The following is a 21675-nucleotide window of genomic DNA, read 5'->3' as shown; positions in this document are numbered from 1 at the left end:
CTGTGTCTATTGTTCTCCTCTTTGTTTCCATGTGTTCTCAAAGTTTAGTTCCCAGTTGTAAGTGAGAACACATGCTGTATGTGGTTTTCTGCTCCTGTGTTAATTCTCTTAGTATAATGGCCTCCAGATGCATCCATATTGGAACAAAGGGCATGATTTCATTCTTTTTTATGGTTTTGTGGCATTCTATGGTGTATATGTATCACACTTTTTTAAACTTTCATTTTAGGTTCAGGAGTACATGTGCAGGTTTGTTATAGAGGTAAACTTGTGTCATGGGGATTTATTGTACAGATTATTTCATCACCCGGGTACTAAGCCTACTACCCAATAGCTAGTTTTTTCTGATACTTTCCTTCCTTTCACGCTCCACCTCAAGTAGGACCCAGTGTCTACTGTTCCCCTCTTTGTGTCCATGTGTCCTTATCATTTAGCTCCCACTTGTAAGTGAGAACATGCAATATTTGGTTTTCTGTTACTGTATTAGTTTCCTAAAAATAATGGCCTGCACCTCCATCCATGTTCCTGCAAAGGACATGATCTTATTCTTTTTTATGGCTGTATAGTATTCATGGTGTATATATATTAACATTTATTTTTTATCCAATCTGCCATTGATGGGCATTTAGATTGATTCCATGTTTTGCTATTGTTAATAGTTTTGGTAGAACAATTTCTATTCCTTTGAGTATACACCCAGTAATAAGATTGCTAGGTTGAATGGTAGTTCTGTTTTTAGCTCTTTGAGGAATCACCACACTGCTTTCTACAATGGCTGAACTAACTGCCACTTCTGCAACAGTGTATAAGTGTGCCCTTTTCTCGACAACCTCTGCATCTGTTATTTTTTGACTTCTTAGTAATAGCCTTTCTGACTGTTGTGAGATGGTATTTCATTGTGTTTTTGATTTGCATCTCTCTGATGATCAGTGACATTGAGCTTTCTTTCATATTGTTGGCTGCATGTATTTCTTCTTTTGAAAAGTGTCTGTCCATGTCTTTTGTCCACTTTTTAATGGGGTTGTTTTTTTCTTGTAAATTTGTGGATATTAGACCTTTGTCATATACATAGTTTGCAAATATTTTCTCCCATTCTGTACTGTTTACTCTGCTGATAGTTTATTTTGCTGTGCAGAAGCTCTTAAGTTTAATTAGATGCCCTTTGTCAATTTTTGCTTTTATTGCGATTGCTTTTGGCATCTTTGTCCTATAGTCTTTACCAGTTCCTGTGTCCAGAATGGTATTGCTTATGTTGTCTCCAAGGGTTTTTATAGTTTTGGGTTTTACATTTAAGTCTCTAATCCAACTTGAGTGGATTTTTGTATATGATGTGAGGAAGTGGTCCAGTTTTAGTCTTCTGCATATGGCTGCCCAGTTATCCCAGCACCATTTATTGAATAGGAAGTCCTTTTCCCATTGCTTATTTGTGTTGACTTTGTCAGAGATCAGATGATTGTAGGTGTATAGCTTTTATTCTGGGTTCTTTAAACTGTCCCATTTGTCTGTATGTCTGCTTTTGTACCCTGATGTTTTGTTTACTGCAGCCCTGCAGGACAGTTTGAAGTTGGGTAACGTAGTGCCTTCAGCTTTGTTCTTTTTGCTTAGGATTGTTTTGGCTATTTGTGCCCTTTTTTGGTTGCATACAAATTTCAGGATAGTTGTGTTTTTTTCAAGTTTTGTGAAGAATGTCATTGGTAGTTTGATAGGAACAGCACTGAATCTGTAAATTGTTTTGGGTAGTATGGCCATTTTTAATAATATTGATTCTTCTTAACCATAAGCATGAAATGTTTTTCCATTTCTTTGTGTCATCTTTGATTTCTTTGAGCAGTGTTTTGTAACTCCCATTAAAGAGATCTTTCACCTTCCTGGCTGGCTATATTCCTAGGCAGAAATCAAGGAGTTATTTGACACCAAAGAAAAAAAAATCTAGAACATACTAGAATCTCTGGGACACAGCTAAGCCTTGTTAAGAGGGAAATCTATAGCACTAAACACCCACATTAAAAAGTTAGAAAGATTTCAAATTAACAACTTAACATTACAACTAAAAGAACTAGAGAAGCAATAGCAAATCAACTCCAAATCTAGCACAATAAAATAAATAACAAAAATCAGAGCTGAACTGAAGAAGATCAATACACAAAAAGCATTTCCAAAGATTAATGAATCCAGGAGTTTGCTTAAAAACAATTAATGATAGATAGGCTGCTGGCTAGACTAATAAAGAAAAGAAAGAATACTTCATTGAACACAATTAGAAATTATGAAGGGGATGTTATCACAGACCCCACAGAAATACAAAGAATGATCGGAGACTACTCTGATGCACATAAACTAGAAACCCTAGAAGAGATGGATGAATTCCTGGACACATACACCCTCCCAAGACTGAGACAGGAAGAAACTGATTCCATAAACAGACCAATAATTAGCTCCAAAATGGGATCAGTAATAAGTAGCCTACCAATCACAAAAAGCCCAACCAGATGGATTCACAGCCAAATTCCACCAGATTTACAAAGAAAACCTAGCGTCGTTCCCACTAAAACTATTCCAAAAAATTGAGAAGGACAGACTCCTCCCCAACTCATTCTATGAGGCTAGCATCGTACCGATACCAAAACCTGCCAGAGACACAATAAAAAAAGAAAACCTCATACCAATTTCCTTGACGAACATTTATGCAAAAATTCTCAACAAAATACTTACAAACCAAATCCAGCAGCCCATCAAGAAGCTAATCCATCACCATCAAGTAGGGTTTATGCCTAGGATGGAAGGTTGGTTCATACACAAATCAATAAATAATTTCAGTCTTTTAAAAAATTTTTTGAGAATTGCTTTAGGGTCGAGTGTGTGGGCAATCTTAACGTATATGCCATGTGCAGATGAGAATGTATATTCTGTTGTTGTTGAGTGCAGTGTTCTGTAGATGTCTGTTAAATCCATTTGGTCAAGTGTCAAGCTTAGATTCTGAATATTTTTGTTAGTTTTCTGCCTCAATGATCTTTCTAACACTGTAAGTGGGATGTTGAAGTCTCCCACTGTTATTGTATGGTTATCTAAATCTCTTCATAGGTCTCTAAGAACTTGTTTTAAATCTGGGTGCTCCAGTGTTGGGTGCTTATATCTTTAGGATAGTTAAGTCTTCTTGTTGAATTGAATCCTTTATCATCATGCAATGACCTTCTTTCTCCTTCTTCATCATTGTTGATTTAAAGTCTGTTTTGTCCGAAAGACTAACAACCTCTTCTCTTTTTTGTTTTCCATTTTCTTGACAGATCTTTCTGCATTACTTTACTTTCAGCCTATGGGTGTCATTGCATGTGAGAATAGTGTCTTGAAGACAGCATATGGCTGAGTCTTGGTTTTTTGTTTGTTTGTTTTTTTTAGATGGAGTCTCGCTCTGTCGCCTAGGCTGGAGTGCAGTGGCGTGATCTCTGCTCACTGCAAGCTCCACCTCCTGGGTTCACACCAATCTCCTGCCTCAGCTTCCCGAGTAGCTGGGACTACAGGTGCCTGCCACCACGCCTGGCTAACTTTTTGTATTTTTAGTAGAGATGGGGTTTCACCGTGTTAGCCAGGATGGTCTCGATCTCCTGACCTCGTGATCTACCCACCTCGGCCTCCCAAAGTGCTGGGATTACAGGCATGAGCCACCATGCCCAACAGAGTCTTGCTTTTTTATGCAACCTGCCACTCTGTGTCTTTTACGTGGGCCTTTTAACTCATTTACATTCAAGTTAGTGAGATTTGTGAGGCAGGACACGAAAGCAAGATCAAGCAGGGCTAATGACTTCTTACATATTCTCCCAATGTGCATTATTAAGTATATTACAATGTACAATATTTCACTATAAATTATCACAATGGCAATAAGCCTAAGAAAAACATATTCTGGAAGCTGTGTGCAGTTTGAATTTAAGCAGAAACATTTTGGAGGAGGTGGGTACAGCACTTAAGGGAAAGGTAACCTGCATCTCACCAGGATAGTGACTGAAAATGGAAAAAGGAACCAAACTCTGTTCCCTTTCCCCACCTCCTCCTTTTATTCCCCTCTTCCATATTTCTGTGTCCCAGTCACATGTCTATCTTTCAAGTTCCTGAAAGGTCATGATGCTTCCCACCTGAGACATTCCCCCTCTCCATGACATCCCTTTTTCCTTTATTTTTTCTGCTCATTTACTCTGAGCTTCCTCCTGGGATTCCCCAGGTTAAGTTGGGCATCATCAATCATAGTTTTATATAGTATGGAGCAACTTTATTCTTTCTCAGTTGCACTAATCACAATTATAAGTGATTGCCTGATGATATGTCTTTTTTTCTTCCTAATATACTGTGATCTTTAAGCAAAGGGATCAGGTAAGTCTTATTCATCCCTCAAGTCCCAAGCTTATTATATACAAAAGAATAAGATGTCTTTTTTGTGTTCTCCAATACATACATGATATTGGAGATAATTCCATTTAAGATTTTAAGTAGTTATCAAATGTTTAAAACATTTTGAAAGTCAAATGCTTTGCACTGTGCTCATATAGAAAGTCGACCATAGTTCTACATGAAACCTGAACAATCGTTAGGTTGACTAATACAAGAGTTTGGAGTACATAATATTTTACAAAAAAGGTAAAAAGTCTCTACATAATGCACCCCATGTTTTACTGCTTATCAATCTTAAGCAGTAGGAAAGCTATAAATTTAGAAATGTGTTTTTAAAGGAAAACAAGTTCAATGTATTGGTGTTGCTTCATTTTTAAGTTTACAAACTTGTGAAAAAAAATTAAATTCCTTTTAGTAACATCACTTAATTAATTTAGCTTCATTCTGTTTTATAATGAAGATTGATGTATTTCTAAATTATACTGCATCATGTTTGATTTATCCAATCTCAGTATTGAAAATGTTTTAAAAAAATTCTAATTATTTTCATCAAAACAAATTCCTGTCTTTACTATTCTGCATGTTAGAGTTCATTGAAAACACTCATTAATCTAGCAGTTTAAGATTTTAATTTCCAGATGGAATGATTAGCATTTCTAAGTTTCTTATATTCAAACCACAAATATAAACCCTTTTCAGGGGTCACTGGAGGCAAATAATTTAGACCTAATATTTTGCTAAGTTAAACATGGTGCTGGTTTATGTAATTAATTTAATAATATTTGCTCTGACACCGTATTATTATTTTCAAGGTTTTACTTTTAACACAAGCTAATTTATTTGAATAAATAGTATGTGTACAACACATCTTGAAGAATTCCCTTGTTTCATTTAAGTTTTTGCGTATTTGAATCCTGTCATTCATTTTTTGTTTCTGTAAATTGATTATTTAAAAACACTAGATACTATTGAGAGAACTGAAGTGCGGTTCATTGGTGTGATATTAAATTCAGATAATCATGTTACTTTAACTATTTATTCCCTTCTTTAGAGAAAGTAGTTTAGGAAACATAAAATCAGTATACTCTCCTTAACAAAAGAAATATTTAACATACTAAAACAGTTGAAGAAGAGCAATAAGGGTGACTATAACACAGGAATATTCCCATTATATTCAGGGAATGCATTCATGAAAATATGAACAGCTATTGAATCAATCTTTGATGGGTCCTTATAACAAAGTCCTTACAGAGATGCTTTTCCATTAGTATAATGCAGTCATGACTTGCTTTGGTTAATCCTTACTGGATGCTGTGACATATACAGTACTCTTCATGTCAAAGAAATTCATCAGTTTTAGTTAAAAATGCAAAACATGTCATTGAAAATGTATATGATGTAAGTGTGTGGTTTAGAAGTAATAACCAAATAATAAATGAATACTCATGTATGTATCACTCAGCTGAAGAAAAAGTTAAAGCCTCTTATGAGCCTATTTCCATAACATCTTCCTCCCTCCCACACACATAGAACCAGCAGTTTGAACTTTGTATAATCACATTAATTTGCTTTTCTTTATAGTGTAGCCATAGATACTGTAAATGCATTCCTAAAGTAGATATTACTTAGATTTTCCTTTTTTGAACATTTATATTGGATCATACTATATTTCTTTTCTGTGACTTTATTTCCTCACAAATATTTATTGATATATGCAGCTGTTGAGTACTGTACTCTGTTGTATTAATCTGCCATCACTCATTTATTTATTTAAGCTTCTAATTGTTTTTTGCTATTATGAACAATGTGTTTAAGAACATTTTGAACATCTGATGTTCACTTGCAATTTCTCTAGACTATATATGTTGGAGAAGAATTACTGAGTCAGATTATGAGTCAGTGGAACTTTACTAAGTGATGAGAAATTACTTTCTAAAATAGCATCAGTTTACATTCCCATCACTTCCTCATTTCTGCAAATTCTTGCTAACATATAGTATTGTCAGACTTTTACTTTTAAAAATGAATCTAGTGATTGTGAAATTGTGGTCTTAGTTTGCATTTTCTTTATTATTAAGAAGGTTAAACATTTTTTAATAGGTTTATGTACTCTGTGTTTCTTGTTCTATAAATTTCTACTCTTGACTGGTATAGGCAGCCTCTAACATGGACCCCAGTGATCTTTGCCTCCTTGTGTAATCTCTTCCCTTTGAGTGAGCACTTAGACCTAGTGATTTGCATATGAGAAATAGAACAAGGCAGAAAATGATGAGATGTCATTTCTGAGATTAGGTTACCAGGAGACTGTGGCTTCAGTTTCCTCTCTCTCACCCTTTCATGGACTCACATTGCGAGAATCCAGGACTCAGGTTGTGAGCTACCATATGGAGAGGCCCACAAGATAAGAAACTGAGGGAGGGCTCTGGCCAATAGCTGCAAGGAATTGCGGCTCTCAGTTCAATGGGCTGGCAAGAACTAAATTCTGTCAACCACCGTATGAGATAGCATGACAGTGGATCCTCCCCTAGCAGAGCCTGCAAAGGAGACTACAGCATCTCCTGACACCTTGATGGCAGCTTTGTGAGAGACCCTGGGTCAGAGGTACCCACCTGACTTTCTGATCCATGGAATCTGTGAGATAATGAGTATTTACTGTTTTATAGTTGCTGAGTTTGGGAGTAATATTGTCATACCTCAAATACCTAATAAATAAAATGACTTTTGAGGCTGTTGTTTTCTTAGGGCTTCATAGTGGTTCTTTATATATTATATTCTGGATGCAATAATCATCAGTCATATGTGTTGCACTAATATGTTCCAAAATTATAATTGTAACACTTTTTCTGTTGTGTCTTTTGAAGGAAAACTTCTGATATAAAAGATTATCTATCAAATATTTAAATATTATATAAAATATATAATAGATGCATAATATATTAAGATATATGTCAATCTATATTGATTATTAGATATTAAGATAAGTATATTAATATATAGGATATCTATATGTTATAGATATCTTAATATGTTATATATCTAATATAGTAAATTTAACATATATATGTTAAATTTGTACATATATGCTAAATTTATTACATATGTTAAATATATCTATATATAGATATCTTTGCCTGTCAAAATTCATTTTCTTTTCCATGAAAATGAACCACTTGCATTACTATGAGCAAGAAACAATTTTTTGTAAATTGCTCTACAAAAAGCAATTAAAAAAAAAACCCAAACCCTCTGTTTGTTCTCTGGAATACACTTTCATTTTATACTGAAGGCCGTATCTCCCCACTTTGCAAACTGTTCACTGTCACAAAGTCTCTTTCCCTCAAATTCTGATGTAGAGAACTTCTGTTCACAAAATCTATACAAATGACTCTATGCCATGAAGAACAAAGGGTATCTAGTAAAACTTTCTGAATTCTGGGTTTCACTGAGAAGCAGATGTAAGTTTAAAATGTTTCATTTTTATTTATAAAGCAATCTATTAATTTAAGCCTTAAAGGTCACTCAAGAAAAGACAGGATTTCCTTATATAGCCATAAAAAAATAGAGCATTAAAATGGCACCAACAATATCTCAAATAACTAGAAAAAAAATGGCACCAACAGTATTTTAAACAAATAACTAGAAAAAAATTTTTCTAGTCAGTTCGATGAGTGCTATTTCAGGGGTCCCTAGCCCCAGGCCACCCTGTGACCAGCTAAGAACCAGGCCACACAGCAGAAAGATGAGCAGCAGGCAAGCAAGCATTACCACCTGAACTCTGCCTCCTGTTAGATCAGTGGCAACATTAGATTCTTGTAGGAGCACAAACACTATTGTGAACTGCACATGCGAGGGATCTAGGTTGCGCTGCTTGCTTATGAGAATCTAACTAATGCCTGATGATCTGAAGTGAAACAGTTTCATCCCGAAACCATCCCTCCACCTTTCCCCTAGCCCATCGAAAAGCTGTCTTCCACAAAACTGGTCCCTGGTGCCAAAAAGTTTGGGGACCGCTGTGCTATTTAATTAATTCTTGTTTGCTAAATTTGGTTCAGTGGTCTGATTTCATGAAGTCTTTTACCTGTATACTAAAAAGAGTTCTGGAAATCCTGACTCAGTCAATGGTGTGGTCTGAAAGTTATCTAAGCAATGCCAGCTCAAGAGTTTGCATCCAAGAGTCTATTCTTTGAAGTATCACTTGGAGTACAATAGTCCTCCCTTATTCTCAAGGGCCATTCCAAGACACCTAGTTGATGCCTAGAACCATGAAAAATATCAAACCTTATATACACTATGTTTTTTTCCTAATTTAGTGGAGAACTGTCACTTTTTCACTGAAAGGAAGCAATTTACTGCTTTCCTTTTCCATATCCAAATTGCCAGCATCACTACTGTTGCACTTTGTATTCATTACTAAGTAAAATAGGGGTTATTTGAACAGAAGCACTGATATACCACAACAGTTAATCTGATAAACGAAGATTGCTACTAAGTGACTAACTGGTTGGTAGTATCTACAGCATAGATACACTGAGCATGAGCAAACGGGTGATTCATGTCCAGGCCTGGATAGAGCTGGATGGTATAAAATTTCATCACCTTACTCAGAATGGTGCACAATTTAAAACTTATGAATTGTTTATTTCTGGGATTTTCCATTTAATATTTTTGGATTGTGATGGACAATAGGTAACCAAAACCATGGAAAGGGAAACTGCAGATGGGGGCTTACTGTATCTTGTACAGTCCATTCTATGAGGCTCTCAGACTGCCCTTTGTGAAGACAAAAACTCGGGTCTGTAATTTATAGGAGAGCCTTCAGGCACACATTAGAATACATAAAAAATCATCTACAGCACGTTATCTGTTATCTGTAGATAATAAACATTTAATGCTTGTGGTTCACTCAAGGCCCAAGGGCTTTTCAGTCAGCTTGTGATAAATGCTGCTCGGCCTGGCTCTCTCCCTTCAGTGCAGTGAACTCCCCTCTAGCCTCCACCTCTAGGTAGGTCCAGAAAGTGACCACCTAGGAGCCAAGGCATGGAATTGGGGACCCCAGGAGTCTTCTTGGTTCTCTAGCTTACTGTGGCCAAGCTCTTACCCAAGCTGCAAGTCAAAGTCTCCTTTACCTTTCCCTCTCCTATTCACAAGCAGAAGGACTCTTTTTCTGTGGCCACCACAGCTGGGAATGTGCTGGTCCTGAAGCCAGCACAGCACTGTGTCTCACCCAAGGCCCATGGTAGTACTGCCTGGTTATTGCTAATTTTTATTCAAGGCTCAAGGTCTCTTTAGTCAACAGGTAATGAATCTTGCCAAAACTGGGTCCTTCCCTTCAAGTCAGTGGGTTCTTTTCCAGCTCACTGTGTTTTTAGAAATGTTGCCTGGGAGGCTAGGGCCTGGAACGGGGGCATCAGGCTTGGGGCCTTATACCACTGTGGGTAGCTTGGTATCCAGATTGCAAGATAAAGTCCTCTTTACTCTTCCCTCTCCTTTCCTCAAGCTAAGCGAGGGAGTCTCTCCCAGATCTGCAAGCTGTATTGCCTGGGGTTAGTGAAGGGGTGATGCAAACACTCATTCGGCTACCACATCTGGGGTTTCACTAGTTCACAAGTACCCCAATTCCACTGGCTCCGAGCCCAGCATAGCACCAGGATTTGCCCAGGATTACAGTTCTTGTGGCTTAGACTGCCTTTCTAGTTGATTTGGAACCCCAGAGCACTTTAGCCCATGGAGGAAAGGCTTCCTGGAATTCAGGTTCTGACCACTGGGATGGATGATTTCTATCTCGTTAGGGCTGGTCTAAATGCTCCCTCTATGGGTACCAGCGGAATTCTACCTTGTGTTGCTTTCCACTGTGACAGACAGCACTGAGTTTCAATTCAAGGTCCACAATTACTGCACTTCCCCTTCCCCAAACACAGGTTCTCTCTCTGCACCATGTGGCTGCTGCAGGAAACTGGTGAGGGATGGTGTCGACAATTCAAGACTGTTTTTTCCTACCCTCTTTAGTGCCTCTTTCCCTGATGTGATGTTAAAACCAGGTATTATGATCATCATTCACCTGATTTTTGGTTCTTATGAAAGTGCTTTCTTGTGTGGATAGTTCAATTTGGTGTTCTTCCAGGGGGAGATAATCACTGAAGCGTTCTTGCTCTGCCTCCTTCTAGCTGTTTGTTTTTAAATTTAAAAATTTAAACTAGTCTCACTTTCCAAAATGTTTCTGTGCTAAAAATTTCTGTAAGAGAGATGATTTTAAAAGTCTAATTCATTTAAAATAGTAGAATTTTCTTATTTTCTGGGAATTTAAAAAATATTTATTTATCTAAGTGCTTATTTTTCTCCATAAAGCAATCCCATCAGTGTTCTTTTAATGTAAAATATAAAACAATATAGTTTATTAAAAGCTTTCAGAGGTAGGAAAACCATGCGAGGTAAGGCATTGCTTGAGTATAGACAATCATATAAAGAGAGACAAACAGATGCAGAGAGAACATATAGCTTCAGTTCTACAATTTCAGTCACAGGCAGGTCAAAGCGAATACAAACATTAAAACAGATTTTACACACATCAAAAAGTTGTTCTTGCCAATGGCTATAGAATTTGTAAATTAATTTGAGTTCAAAATAAACTATCAAAAAGACTAAACACTAGATTCTCTTGTCTTTCATCTAATAGGAAATAGATGTCTACCATCCAGCAATAATAATCACCGAATGGTTAAGCCCGAGGTTGGCAAACTATGGCTCACTGTCTATTTTTGGATAACACAAGAAGAGATTTTTCCATTTTTAAATGGTTGGAAAAAATCAAAATAATAATAATATTTTGGGACATATAAAAAGCTTTATTAAGAAATTAAATTTTTAGTGCCTATACTTAAAGCTTTATTGGACTGAGCCATGTTTATCATTTGCATATTTTCAATAACTAGTTTTGAACTTGCCATGGTCTGAATGTTTGTGTCCCACTCCAATTCACATGTTAAAATTCCAAACCCCAAGACGATGGTATTAGGAAGTAGGGCCTTTAGGAGGTGATTAGGACATGAGGGTGGAGGCCTTATAGATAAAATTAGTGGCCTTATAAAACAGATCCAGGAGAGACCCCTTGTAAGAATACAAGGAGAAGGTGTCATCAACTTGAGTATCCATTACCTAAAATACTTGAGACCAGAAGTGTTTCAGATTTTGAACTTTAAAAATACTCATACTTACAATACATGTGTATTAGTGCTGATGCATGTGTTTCAGTGATTATTTCCCACTCATTACCTCTTATTTTGTATATTTGTGCTTGCTCTCTTTTTTTTTTTTTCAAATTAAGTTAGCTAGTTGTTTACTTTGCTGGATATTTTTATGAACCATCACTATTTTTGCTGTTTTATAATTTCTACCTGATTAATTTCTGCTTCTATCTGTATAATTTTGCTCTTTGTCCTTTCTTTTGTTTAATTTAAAGTTCCTTTTCAAACTTTTGTGTTAGAAAATATTATTTTTATTAAAATAATTATGTAAGGCTATGTATTATATTTAAATAATTGCTTTAATTATATATTTTGATATATAGTATTTTCATTAAAAGTATGTTCTAAAAATTCTGTAACTTTAGGGCTCTTTTCTCTTTTTGTCTAAGTGTTCTTTCACAGAGAGTTAAAATTGCAGACATTTTGGATGGGAATTTGATTATTTATTTTGATTTAGTTTCTATTTCCTTGCATTGTGATCACAGAATATTATTAATCTTTTTTTTTATTTTATCGAGACAGCTGAAATTGTGGAGAAGATAAAAGCCATGTCCCCTATGCCACGTTTAAATTACCTCGTCCACAGAATTCACAAGTATAATAAAATTATTGTTTTACATCAATAAGTTTTGTTTCTGACCAAAGTCATTTGTTACTCTTTATTGATAACCGGAACATGGTAAGACATAACGAAAATTTACTTTATGATTTTAAAGAATAAAAGAAACTCAGCATTGGTTATCACACTACAGATCACAAAACCCAATCAGCCTCCTGATGTTTGAATTCCCTCTAAACAAAGTTGCTAGTAATCATCATCCATACCCGATTCATACACTTCCAGTTACTGAGAGTTTACTTATTATACAAGCTTTCATAATCAGGCTAAAATTATTTTTTCTTTCTGGCATTAGGTCGTAGGACATGATAAAAAAGAAAAAAAGAAAAAAGGTGGGAAGACTGAGAACTCACCTATTGATTCAGACCAAAACCCAATTCAGCTTTTCCAGAAGACAGAGTGTATGTAATTGTTTCTCTGGTTCAGTTTTTCCAACATGTGATAGAGCTGAGTAGGTGTAACAGCTTTTATAATTTCTGCTTTTAGCTTCTGTTCTGTATAAAATAAATTTAAAAATGGTACTTTGTTTAGTATTCAATTTATCAGATATCTGGCAGTCAAAAATGGCTGATCAGAACAATTTTTTTTTGTTTTTTACTAATACGAAGCATTTCTTTGACTAATGAAAAAATATGTGACGACTGTTCTTTTTCCTTTAATGATGTGCAAAAGTGTCATCTGTCTCTATAATATATGCCCATTGCTGGCTACTTACCTCAATGTTCAGAATCACTAATTTGTGAGCCATAGTTGTGCTTCTTCAGAGTTTATCATTTTTTTACAGTCTTTTTTTTTTTTTTTTGAGATAGAGTTTTGTTCTGTCACCCAGGCTGGAGCACAGTGGCACGATCTTGGCTCACTGCAACCTCCGCCTCCTGGGTTAAAGTGATCCTTCTGTCTCAGCCTCCCAAGTAGCTGGGACTACAGGTGTGTGCCACCACGCCCAGCTAATTTTTTTATTTTTAGTAGAGACAGGGTTTCACCATGTTGCCCAGGCTAGTCTTGAACTCCTGACCTCAAGTGAGGCCTCCCAAAGTGCTGGGATTACAGGAGTGAGCCACCGCACCCGGCCAGTAATTGTTTTTCTCTTTGCCATCTGACCTCAGGATAAGAAACTGTTTTCAAATGTCCATCATTTACAAATCTTGGATTTGTGTTGTGGGCTCTTATAGCTTTCAATATCCTCAAAGGCTTTGAGCTCAGTCTCTGAATTCATCTCAGTTCTCCATCTTTATATCAGTGATAGCAATCATTAGATTAAAACCCCAAAGACTTTCTGAACCTAAAGCCTTCGAGATCAATCTCTAATTCTCCTAGAATTGACCCAAATATTATGACTGAATGAAATCTGATCCTATGAACAGAGATAGCCCATTGTTATGCCAGAATTCTTGGTGCTATTCTGCACCAGAGACTTCTGTGAATCTGTGTCTTCTGAGGACTGAACAAAACTGAAATGACATCCTGGATTTGGAAGCACTCATATTATCTGATATTGATTTTTTAAATTTTGGAGAACACATTTTTTAAAAATATAATTGTCAGGATCATTATTATTTAATGATGTGTTGAAAATGTTGCCAGCATAAAAACAAAAGAAGTAAGACATATCATTGGAAAAATGGAAAAAAAATACAAATTATACATAGAAAATCCAAGAGAAACAATTAAAAACTTCTAAAATAAATGATTTGAGATTTAAAAAATATTTTTAAATCTATGCTATTCATAACCCATGAGTAGATGCAGTGGGAAAATAAAAGTTTTCATTTACAATATATTTTTTAAATATTCAGAAAAAGACTTTGGATTTAACTTGTTTGTGCAGGACTTACATGTCCACAATTAAAATTTTATTGTCAGAGAAATATTGAAGAAATTTAAATAATATAGGAAAAGGTACACTATATAATTTTGACTGAGAAATTGGTAAATACAATGTGATCTGAATTATGTTTCCATTATGTCTATGAATAGAAACATGACCAAAAGGAAGCATAGAAAAATTTAATGTTGGTTTTCTCTATGTTTTAAGTTATTGCTATTTTTCCCTAAAAGAGTACTCTATTGTCAAAAATTTTTATCATAGGCATATATTTTATAATTTGAATAAAATTATATATATATATAACAATTTGGTAAAAGTAATTAAAAGTGAACAAAGTTGTGACAATCTTCCAAATATGAATTTTAAAAATTAGAAATGCCTGATCCCCTTACTCAAGCCCTGTGTTATTCTGAAACAAATTCCAGACATCATATTATTTCAGCCTCAATTATTTCAGAATGTTTCCAAAGTAAAATAAATCTTTTTTTGAAAAAAAACTCAATAACATTAACATAGGAAAAAATTTAACAATATTTCTTAATATTACCAAATATTCACTCAGTATTCAAATTCTCTGGTTGTCTAATTTTTCCTTACAATGTTTAAATCATAATTCAGATAAAATATATGCATTGTAATGGTTGATATGTCTCTTCAGTCTGTTTTAATCTCTAGGCTTTTCCTCAGTCTTTTTCGACTTGAATTTTATTTGTTGGATAAACTTGGTCTTTGAACTTTTAGATTTTCCCATCACCTGGAACAATTGGATTTTGCTCATTAATCCCTGTGTATTATTTAGTATATTCCCTGTATTCTCTATAAATTTCCGGTTAGAACTAGAGGTTTTGTCAGATTCACATGTATTTTCTTCATTTTTTGATGTCATTCACCATTTGTAGGTATTTTAAAACATATTCGAAATTTTTTGACACTCCACCATTAAGAGATTCTCCTCAAATCTCAATTTACTCTAGTGATTTTCTTGTAACCAGTAGAGTACAGTGGAAATAATGCTGTGAGACTTTTGAAGCTAGATCAGAGAAAAATTATGCAGCTCCCCTGGCTCTTTTTGGATGCTCACTAGGGCAATCTTTTCCTTTCTGGGGCGATTTAATCCTCTCTCCCATTTTGGGGACATTTAGTAATGTCTGGAGACAATAGGGAGGGTGGTGCTACTGCCGTCTAGTGGGTAGAGGCAAGGATACTGCTAAACATCCTGCAATGCACAGGACAGAACCCCCTACAAGAAGACGTCAATAGTTCCAAGGTTGAGAACAACCGTGATATGACAAGTCTAATTACTCTGAGATTGCTATGCTGGATAATCCACTTGTAGATATTCCAGTCAATCCCATTAGAGCTCCCAGTTGAGAGCCAGCATCTTTTAGCCTTGAGAACCAACCATCCTGGATATTCAGTCCAGTTGAGTCTTCAGATCACTGTGGCCTTGGCTGACCTTTACTTAGAATTGCCTGAGAGACCCCAAGAGAGAAATGCCCAGCCAAGTTCTTCCTGAATTTCCAACACAAAATTCTGAGCAAAATAAAAGATTGTTTAAATCTACGAAGGACTGGTTACTATTGTTAAATAACAATAGTAACAGGAACTAGTCAATGTTTACATCTATTCATAGATTAGAAGTTACAAAATGGATATACTATAATTCTACTATTATTTCCTTATGTATTAATTGGAATCTTTTTATAAAGAGACACTTTTCCCATTGAGTATTTGATTACTGTAAAGTACAGTTTACATAAGAAAATCAGTATGAATCCTTGACTTTACAATTTAGTAAAACTGCAAAATCTTTTTAAAAAATAGAATAAAAGAGGGGAGAAAAATCTTAAGAAAATATCATGAAAGCAAGAACTGTGGGTTTATAGATTACTTTGAATTGTTACATTGACAGCTGACTGCTCAATGTTCACAATGGAAGGCAGGTATCAGTAGATGATGGTTTTAATTTGCTGAAAGGAAAGAACTGCCATACTAGAATTCTACACACAGTGAAAATATTCATCAAGATTGTGAAATAATAATCACATTCAAAGACATGATTACAATAAAAATGAGTGTTTGTACCAGCTACAAGTCTGACTGAAAGCAAATAGAACTAAGTTTTTGAAATAATTGTATTCCTGAATAAATCATAAGCCTCTACTCAAATTCTTTTAACTTTTTGGGACTTACAACTATATTTGCCACTCTTGCGTTATCATAAAATGGACTATAAATAAGGTATATTTTCCAACATCCATTACGAATACATCCAACCAAGATAACAGAAAATGGAGACTATTGCAGGAGGCAAGACAAGGGCCATAATGGATAGTGGTCAAGGACCCAGAGAGCAGACTCAGGTCTAATCGTGTAAATGCTCATCCCTAAGATAGTGAATCTTCACAATGTCTGGTCCTGGACAATTTCTGCATTGCCACATACCACTTACTGATCTGTTTCTTCCGTTGTTTCTTTTTCTAAATGATAATCCTCATTGCAATTATCTTATCCCCGTTATAGCATAGTATATTCAATATATGAAAAGAGCAGAAGATAACTATTCTTTCAGATCATAGGTTTAAGAAACAAGAAAATCTACATCAGAGCCTTATAGAAAAAGCTGTGAATAATCCATACCAGAAAAACTTCCATAGTCAATGTCCACCTTGGGTGTGGGATTAAAGAGTGGCACTCCCTGTGCAGTCCTCGGCTAGACATATTTCCTCATTTTATAGATGAGGATATTGATTTAATAAGTAACTTATTGATTTTTAAAAATACCTCTTTTTATCACAGAGTATTTTAGTTGAATAATGGAAAAATTTGAGGACAGATATGTTGATGCTGTTTGATATAAATATAAATTAAACGAGTTAGTATAAAAAGAAATTATAAGAAATTGAGTCTAATTATCACTAAGAAAGTTGAAGTTTCTCTGTTTCCACTTTTCAGCCTTTTGTGCTATCATTAGACTATTGTCAATGAGTCATTATAAGCAAAGTGAAGTAGACTGCAGGTGTTGCTAATGATCACTTACATATTTTCACAGTGTTCCAAAGCTGTACTTTATTACTTATTCCAGATTTAGCTATTTTTATTTTAATTGGTACTTTTAGAGATTTGGTTCCCAACCAGCTGGCATCGTCCAGCACGTGAAGCAGAGAAATAGCACTTTTGTTATGGTAAAAGTGAAAGCAAATTGACTATTATCTATCAATCACAATCTGAAATAGGGCACTGCTCCTATGTTGACTCATATTTTCATAAGATAATGACTGAGGGTATTGTCCTCTGAGAGGACTTTTACTTTTACCACACAAAGATATATTGAACACCCACAAAATAGCATTAGAAGAAAATAAGAAACCCTAGCATAGTTTGATATTTCTTGATTTTGATGTTTTATACATCACTAGTGAAACTAAGTTATTGGTCACATCAATAAAGCAATAGTTGAGACACATATGAAAACATAGAAATAACGTACAAATTTGCTGATCACTGAAGTCATGTGCACATATTACTTTGTTTTTTTTTAATATTTTATTATTATTATACTTTAAGTTTTAGGGTACATGTGCACAATGTGCAGGTTAGTTACATATGTATACATGTGCCCTGCTGGTGTGCTGCACCAATTAACTAGTCATTTAACATTAGGTATATCTCCTAATGCTATCCCTCCGCCCTCACCCCACCCCACAACAGTCCCCAGAGTGGGATGTTCCCCTTCCTGTGTCCATGTGTTCTCATTGTTCAATTCGCACCTATGAGTGAGAACATGTGGTGTTTGGTTTTTTGTCCTTGAGATAGTTTACTGAGAATGATGATTTCCAATTTCATCCATGTCCCTACAAAGGACATGAACTCATCATTTTTATGGCTGCATAGTATTCCATGGTGTATATGTGCCACATTTTCTTAATCCAGTCTATTATTGTTGGACATTTGGCTTGGTTCCAAGTCTTTGCTATTGTGAATAGTGCCGCAATAAACATACATGTGCATGTGTCTTTATAGCAGCATGATTTATAGTCCTTTGGGTATATACCCAGTAATGGGATGGCTGGGTCAAATGGTATTTCTAATTCTAGATCCCTGAGGAATCGCCACACTAACTTCCACAATGGTTGAACTAGTTTACAGTCCCACCAACAGTGTAAAAGTGTTCCTATTTCTCCACATCCTCTCCAGCACCTGTTCCTTCCTGACCTTTTAATGATCTCCATTCTAACTGGTGTGAGATGGTATCTCATTGTGGTTTTGATTTGCATTTCTCTGGTGTCCAGTGATGGTGAGCATTTTTTCATGTTTTTTGGCTGCATAAATGTCTTCTTTTGAGAAGTGTCTGTTCATGTCCTTCGCCCACTTTTTGATGGGGTTGTTTGTCTTTTTCTTGTAAATTTGTTTGAGTTCATTGTAGATTCTGGATATTAGCCCTTTGTCAGATGAGTAGGTTGCGAAAATTTTCTCCCATTTTGTAGGTTGCCTGTTCAATCTGATGGTAGTTTCTTTTGCTGTGCAGAAGCTCTTTAGTTTAATTAGATCCCATTTGTCAATTTTGGCTTTTGTTGCCATTGCTTTTGGTGTTTTAGACATGAAGTCCTTGCCCATGCCTATGTCCTGAATGGTATTGCCTAGGTTTTCTTCTAGGGCTTTTATGGTTTTAGGTCTAACATGTAAGTCTTTAATCCATCTCGAATTGATTTTTGTATAAGGTGTAAGGAAGGGATCCAGTTTCAGCTTTCTACATATGGCTAGCCAGTTTTCCCAGCACCATTTATTAAATAGGGAATCCTTTCCCCATTGCTTGTTTTTCTCAGGTTTGTCAAAGATCAGATAGTTGTAGATATGCGGCGTTGTTTCTGGGGGCTCTGTTCTGTTCCATTGATCTATATCTCTGTTTTGGTACCAGTACCATGCTGTTTTGGTTACTGCAGCCTTGTAGTATAGTTTGAAGTCAGATAGCGTGATGCCTCCAGCTTTGTTCTTTTGGCTTAGAATTGACTTGGCGATGTGGACTCTTTCTTGGTTCCACATGAACTTTAAAGTAGTTTTTTCCAATTCTGTGAAGAAAGTCATTGGTAGCTTGATGAGGATGGCATTGAATCTATAAATTACCCTGGGCAGTATGGCCATTTTCACAATATTGATTCTTCCTACCCATGAGCATGGAATGTTCTTCCATTTGTTTGTATCCTCTTTTATTTCATTGAGCAGTGGTTTGTAGTTCTTCTTGAAGAGGTCCTTCACATCCCTTGTAAGTTGGAATCCTAGGTATTTTATTCTCTTTGAAGCAATTGTGATTGGGAGTTCACTCATGATTTGGCTCTCTGTTTGTCTGTTATTGGTGTATAAGAATGCTTGTGATTTTTGTACATTGATTTTGTATGCTGAGACTTTGCTGAAGTTGCTTATCAGCTTAAGGAGATTTTGGGCTGAGACAATGGGGTTTTCTAGATATACAATCATGTCATCTGCAAACAGGGACAATTTGACTTCCTCTTTTCCTAATTGAATACCCTTTATTTCCTTCTCCTGCGTAATTGCCGTGGCCAGAACTTCCAACACTATGTTGAATAGGAGTGGTGAGAGAGGGCATCCCTGTCTTGTGCCAGTTTTCAAAGGGAATGCTTCCAGTTTTTGCCCATTCAGTATGATATTGGCTCTGGGTCTGTCATAGATAGCTCTTATTATTTTGAAATACGTCCCATCAATACCTAATTTATTGAGAGTTTTTAGCATGAAGAGTTGTTGAATTTTGTCAAAGGCCTTTTCTGCATCTATTGAGATAATCATGTGGTTTTTGTCTTTGGTTCTGTTTATATGCTGGATTACATTTATTGATTTGCATATATTGAACCAGCCTTGCATCCCAGGGATGAAGCCCACTTGATCATGGTGGATAAGCTTTTTGTTGTGCTGCTGGATTTTGTTTGCCAGTATTTTACTGAGGATTTTTGCATCAATATTCATCAGGGTCATTGGTCTAAAATTCTCTTTTTTGGTTGTGTCTCTGCCCGGCTTTGGTATCAGGATGATGCTGGCCTCATCAAATGAATTAGGGAGGATTCCCTCTTTTTCTATTGATTGGAATAGTTTCAGAAGGAATGGTACCAGTTCCTCCTTGTACCTCTGGTAGAATTCGGCTGTGAATCCATCTGGTCCTGGACTCTTTTTGGGTGGTAAGCTATTGATTATTGCCACAATTTCAGAGCCTGTTATTGATCTATTCAGAGATTCAACTTCTTCCTGGTTTAGTCTTGGGAGGGTGTATGTGTCGAGGAATTTATCCATTTCTCCTAGATTTTCTAGTTTATTTGCGTAGAGGTGTTTGTAGTATTCTCTGATGGTAGTTTGTATTTCTGTAGGATCGGTGGTGATATCCCCTTTATCTTTTTTTATCGTGTCTATTTGATTCTTCTCTCTTTTCTTCTTTGTTAGTCTTGCTAGCGGTCTATCAATTTTGTTGATCTTTTCAAAAAACCAGCTCCTGGATTCATTGGTTTTTTTGAAGGGTTTTTTGTGTCTCTATTTCCTTCAGTTCTGCTCTGATTTTAGTTATTTCTTGCCTTCTGCTAGCTTTTGAATGTGTTTGCTCTTGCTTTTCTAGTTCTTTTAATTGTGATGTTAGGGTGTCAATTTTGGATCTTTCCTGCTTTCTCTTGTGGGCATTTAGTGCTATAAATTTCCCTCTACACACTGCTTTGAATGTGTCCCAGAGATCCTGGTATGTTGTGTCTTTGTTCTCGTTGGTTTCAAAGAACATCTTTATTTCTGCCTTCATTTCGTTATGTACCCAGTAGTCATTCAGGAGCAGGTTGTTCAGTTTCCATGTAGTTGAGTGGTTTTGAGTGAGTTTCTTAACCCTGAGTTCTAGTTTGATTGCACTGTGGTCTGAGAGACAGTTTGTTATAATTTCTGTTCTTTTACATTTGCTGAGGAGAGCTTTACTTCCAACTATGTGGTCAATTTTGGAATAGGTGTGGTGTGGTGCTGAAAAAAATGTATATTCTGTTGATTTGGGGTGGAGAGTTCTGTAGATGTCTATTAGGTCAGCTTGGTGCAGAGCTGAATTCAATTCCTGGGTATCCTTGTTAACTTTCTGTCTCGTTGATCTGTCTAATGTTGACAGTGGGGTGTTAAAGTCTCCCATTATTATTGTGTGGGAGTCTAAGTCTCTTTGTAGGTCACTAAGGACTTGCTTTATGAATCTGGGTGCTCCTGTATTGGGTGCGTATATATTTAGGATAGTTAGCTCTTCTTGTTGAATTGATCTCTTTACCATTATGTAATGGCCTTCTTGCACATATTACTTTGTATCTCCCCCTTTCTACATATACAAGTTCTTAATGCAGGTTATATACTTTAAAAAATAGTATAATGTCTTACATAAGAACTTAACATGTGGACCTTGCAAATGACCTGTGCTCCATAAATGTTTATGGATGATGCAGAATCTTTAATTTATAAATAGCTAATTTGTTATCTTATACTATACACACATATGCTCTACTCCAAAATGCATTTTAGGTCATTTAGCCATGCTTTGCAGTAGTCCTGCTTCCCAGTTGTTTCACATTTCTGTTGGGTGTCCTGGA

The 21675-nt window shown here is 35.8% G+C and overlaps 1 long non-coding RNA gene across 4 annotated transcripts in view; it reads right to left on the bottom strand.

Moving 5' to 3' along the window:
* The window catches only part of LOC109026192 (uncharacterized), a 91108-nt gene that overhangs the window by 47015 nt on the left and 22418 nt on the right, over positions 1-21675 (bottom strand). For all 4 annotated transcript variants that reach the window (XR_008678136.2, XR_008678135.2, XR_008678134.2 and 1 more), the window contains exon 3: positions 12597-12737. This is a non-coding gene — a long non-coding RNA (uncharacterized lncRNA). The remainder of the gene's footprint in view (positions 1-12596; positions 12738-21675) is intronic.

Source organism: Gorilla gorilla, chromosome 2 (genome assembly GCF_029281585.2).
Source record: "Gorilla gorilla gorilla isolate KB3781 chromosome 2, NHGRI_mGorGor1-v2.1_pri, whole genome shotgun sequence".
Lineage (NCBI taxonomy): Eukaryota > Metazoa > Chordata > Mammalia > Primates > Hominidae > Gorilla > Gorilla gorilla.
This window is presented reverse-complemented; position numbering and strand designations above follow the sequence as displayed.